The 5,274-nt window shown below is 40.1% G+C and overlaps 1 long non-coding RNA gene across 1 annotated transcript; it reads left to right on the top strand.

The window, feature by feature from the left end:
• Nucleotides 1-1,015: 1,015 nt before the first annotated feature.
• On the top strand, nucleotides 1,016-1,729 carry LOC146058998 (uncharacterized). The gene is made up of 3 exons (XR_014470087.1): nucleotides 1,016-1,248; nucleotides 1,373-1,569; nucleotides 1,655-1,729. It is a non-coding gene; the product is annotated as an uncharacterized LOC146058998 (long non-coding RNA).
• Nucleotides 1,730-5,274: the final 3,545 nt, after the last annotated feature.

Raw genomic sequence — 5,274 nt, 5'->3', positions numbered from 1 at the left:
AAAAACCTTTTGTCAGAACTTCTTGTTGGTTTAGGGAGTGATGGAGCAGCAGTAATGCTTGGTTGTAAGTCTGGAGTTGCCACAATTCTACGTAATGAATTTCCCAAACTCATTAGTTGGCACTGCATAAACCACCGCATAGAGTTAGCTGTTGCAGATACAGTGAAGGATCTTACCGAGATATACCACTTTCAGTCTTTTGTAGATAGTCTGTATGCACTATACAGTCGTTCTCCAAAGAATTTAAGAGAATTAAAAAGGTGTTCAGCAGAGCTCCATGATATTCTTATGAGCATAGGTCGTGTGCTTGATACTAGATGGGTTGCCTCAAGCTTTAGAACAGTTTATGCTATATGGAGATCATATGCTGCCTTATTCAAGCATTTTCAAGAACAGGTGCAAAGCAAAACTAAAGAAAGCACAAAGTTTGGCTCTTTGAGTAGGCAATTGCAAAGTGAGGAGTTCCTTATGAATTTGGCCTTAATGTGTGATGCTCTGTCAGAGCTTCGTGACCTTTCACTTGCTTTACAAGACCGAAACATTCACTTGGTAAAAGCTCAAAGGCTATTAGTAAGGCAGGTTCATGTTTTTGAATCACGCATTGAAAATGTATCTGGAATTTTCTCAAATGAGGCTTCTGAAGCTATCGCAAGAGGATATTTCAAAGAAGTAGAACTAATTAAGAATGCTAAAGTCAAAATCATCAGACGAGGGCAGTTTTATGCTAGCCTAAAAGCAAATATTGAAAATCGCTGTTTGTCATCAGAAGACATGAATTTTTACAAACTTGTAAAAGTTCTTTACAATGACTTCTGGCCTGATGTCTTGCCAGTAGAGTTTGGTGAAAAAGAGTTGAAAACCTTATGTGACCGTTTCCAAATTAACTTTGGAAAAACAAAGATGGCTTTTCAAGACTTCAAAGACAATGGAGGCAAAAGTGTACCAACAGATTTATTGCCAATTTTGCAATGTGTACAAACTTTGCCAGTTAGTAATGCAGAATGTGAAAGAGGATTCAGTGTAATGAACATAATCGCTACGAAGATAAGGAGTTCTCTTTCCATTTCTCACCTAGCAGAACTTATGATGATTAGCATATGTGGTCCTCCTCTTCACTTATGGAATCCAGTGCCTTATGTAAAATCTTGGTTAGCTAAAGGCAGACGAAGTGCACTTCAAAACACTTGCATGGCAAGACAGAGGAAAGAGGATCACTCCAGTTTCCAGCACTTGTGGCGTTTGTTATAGGTCAGTTGAGAATTATTTAGCATTTTTGCTTTATGTACTTTGATTTCACTTGCTAAAGTGCATCTTTTGCATGCTATATTGTACACTCACCTCCTGCCTCTTTGGCATGATATTTCAATGATAGGACTCTGTCACCTGGAAATGGCAATAACCAACCACCATCAAAAGAGACAATCAACTGAAAATGGCAATTACCACAATGAAAATACACCACACCTGCTAATGGCGATGACCGACCAACATCAAAAGACACATTCACCAGGAAATGGCAACTACCACAATCATGACTAAAGTCACCTGATATTCAAAGAATCATTATGGGTAAGTATCTGTATTTGTGTTGTCCATGTCAATTCCTCTAAAGCCATACAGGTTAACTAACATACACTGTCCTCTTTATTTTCAGCTTCTTCAACATCTTTACTAAACAGCTTGACCACTCCTCATCTCCTTCCTCTGGCGGCTGAAATCTCCAAAGAACACCATGTTAGGACTCGGTCACCAGGAAATGGCAACCACCATCAAAAGACCTTCACACATTAAGGCCAACTGTATTACGACCTCCTCACTTTGCAAATGACCAAGCACCATCAAAAGACTCTATCATCTGGGACTCATAGAATCATTATGGGTAAGTATCTGTATTTGTGTTGTTCATGTCAATTCCTCTAAAGCCATACAGGTTAACTAACATACACTGTCCTCTTTATTTTCAGCTTCTTCAACATCTTTACTAAACAGCTTGACCACTCCTCATCTCCTTCCTCTGGTGGCTGAAATCTCCAAAGAACACCATGTTAGGACTCGGTCACCAGGAAATGGCAACCACCATCAAAAGACCTTCACACATTAAGGCCAACTGTATTACGACCTCCTCACTTTGCAAATGACCAAGCACCATCAAAAGACTCTATCATCTGGGACTCATAGAATCATTATGGGTAAGTATCTGTATTTGTGTTGTCCATGTCAATTCCTCTAAAGCCATACAGGTTAACTAACATACACTGTCCTCTTTATTTTCAGCTTCTTCAACATCTTTACTAAACAGCTTGACCACTCCTCATCTCCTTCCTCTGGCGGCTGAAATCTCCAAAGAACACCATGTTAGGACTCGGTCACCAGGAAATGGCAACCACCATCAAAAGACCTTCACACATTAAGGCCAACTGTATTACGACCTCCTCACTTTGCAAATGACCAAGCACCATCAAAAGACTCTATCATCTGGGACTCATAGAATCATTATGGGTAAGTATCTGTATTTGTGTTGTCCATGTCAATTCCTCTAAAGCCATACAGGTTAACTAACATACACTGTCCTCTTTATTTTCAGCTTCTTCAACATCTTTACTAAACAGCTTGACCACTCCTCATCTCCTTCCTCTGGCGGCTGAAATCTCCAAAGAACACCATGTTAGGACTCGGTCACCAGGAAATGGCAACCACCATCAAAAGACCTTCACACATTAAGGCCAACTGTATTACGACCTCCTCACTTTGCAAATGACCAAGCACCATCAAAAGACTCTATCATCTGGGACTCATAGAATCATTATGGGTAAGTATCTGTATTTGTGTTGTCCATGTCAATTCCTCTAAAGCCATACAGGTTAACTAACATACACTGTCCTCTTTATTTTCAGCTTCTTCAACATCTTTACTAAACAGCTTGACCACTCCTCATCTCCTTCCTCTGGCGGCTGAAATCTCCAAAGAACACCATGTTAGGACTCGGTCACCAGGAAATGGCAACCACCATCAAAAGACCTTCACACATTAAGGCCAACTGTATTACGACCTCCTCACTTTGCAAATGACCAAGCACCATCAAAAGACTCTATCATCTGGGACTCATAGAATCATTATGGGTAAGTATCTGTATTTGTGTTGTCCATGTCAATTCCTCTAAAGCCATACAGGTTAACTAACATACACTGTCCTCTTTATTTTCAGCTTCTTCAACATCTTTACTAAACAGCTTGACCACTCCTCATCTCCTTCCTCTGGCGGCTGAAATCTCCAAAGAACACCATGTTAGGACTCGGTCACCAGGAAATGGCAACCACCATCAAAAGACCTTCACACATTAAGGCCAACTGTATTACGACCTCCTCACTTTGCAAATGACCAAGCACCATCAAAAGACTCTATCATCTGGGACTCATAGAATCATTATGGGTAAGTATCTGTATTTGTGTTGTCCATGTCAATTCCTCTAAAGCCATACAGGTTAACTAACATACACTGTCCTCTTTATTTTCAGCTTCTTCAACATCTTTACTAAACAGCTTGACCACTCCTCATCTCCTTCCTCTGGCGGCTGAAATCTCCAAAGAACACCATGTTAGGACTCGGTCACCAGGAAATGGCAACCACCATCAAAAGACCTTCACACATTAAGGCCAACTGTATTACGACCTCCTCACTTTGCAAATGACCAAGCACCATCAAAAGACTCTATCATCTGGGACTCATAGAATCATTATGGGTAAGTATCTGTATTTGTGTTGTCCATGTCAATTCCTCTAAAGCCATACAGGTTAACTAACATACACTGTCCTCTTTATTTTCAGCTTCTTCAACATCTTTACTAAACAGCTTGACCACTCCTCATCTCCTTCCTCTGGCGGCTGAAATCTCCAAAGAACACCATGTTAGGACTCGGTCACCAGGAAATGGCAACCACCATCAAAAGACCTTCACACATTAAGGCCAACTGTATTACGACCTCCTCACTTTGCAAATGACCAAGCACCATCAAAAGACTCTATCATCTGGGACTCATAGAATCATTATGGGTAAGTATCTGTATTTGTGTTGTCCATGTCAATTCCTCTAAAGCCATACAGGTTAACTAACATACACTGTCCTCTTTATTTTCAGCTTCTTCAACATCTTTACTAAACAGCTTGACCACTCCTCATCTCCTTCCTCTGGTGGCTGAAATCTCCAAAGAACACCATGTCACCAGGGATTGGCTACTACCACCACAAATGGACTATGTCACCTGGAAATCAGAGACTCATTGTGGTAAGTCTTAAATCTGGTATGAGTGCATTGAAAATATACAAACTAACACAATATATGACCTTGTAAGATCCTGTTTAGCACATACAATATGATTAATTTGTATTCACCAATGAGAAACCTATTAATAGCACTAATTGGAGTGTTATGTAAAGCAAAGTTTCAGGGTATTTCAAGTACAATTTTCTCTATTGTATCTTAAATGGTTAAAAACTTATGTTATTTGTAAAAATAAAAGAACAGCTGATCCTCCTTCTGCGTGGATATAATTTAAAGTCCAATAGCAAATGGGTAAACAATGAATATACTTAAAGGGGCGTGTATATGGGCGTGGCTTCTGCCAGGTGGGAGGTGCTAGGGGTGTGGCCCACAAGGGTGGGTCTAGAGGGGTGAGTTCCACCAACTCCCTTGGACCACTTTAAGCACTGTCCAGGTTTTTTAAAGCGGCAATCATATACACTGCAAAACCAGTTCATTTTGAAGTGTAAATGATTGCCGCTTTAAAAAAACCTGGAGATTTCTCACCAAATCTCTCACTTTCTGAATCTCTCATCCTATTAAATCTCACCCGTAGCATCTGTTGAGCAATTATTATTATTACCTGTTACCAATACATCATACTCAGTATGCAATGTCCAGCATAATTTACCTAACAATAATGTAACTATCAGGTACTGTATGTAATATGCAGCTTAAGAATTAACAATAAAGACAGTGGCAGAACTCTGCCGCCGGGCTCCTGCTCCCAAGGGGGCACCTCTCCTCTCCTGTGAGTTTGAATCAGTTAATTGAAAGCCGTTGATATCGCTTCTGTGTCTGACTCCTCCTACCAGTAGGACCATAGATGTCACACTCTCATTATTCTAAACATAATATCCATAACATACATACATGCATACATATATTAATATAAGATGATGTATGTTTTTTTTTTGGGGGGGCACCAATATTTATCTTGCCTCTGGGCAACTGGGACAAACTTACGCCACTGAATAA

The sequence above is a fragment of the Crinia signifera genome, chromosome 2 (genome assembly GCF_055691185.1).
Source record: "Crinia signifera chromosome 2, ASM5569118v1, whole genome shotgun sequence".
Taxonomy (NCBI): Eukaryota; Metazoa; Chordata; class Amphibia; order Anura; family Myobatrachidae; genus Crinia; species Crinia signifera.
Note: the sequence above shows the minus strand (reverse complement) of the source record. Positions and strands in the feature narration are given on the sequence as shown.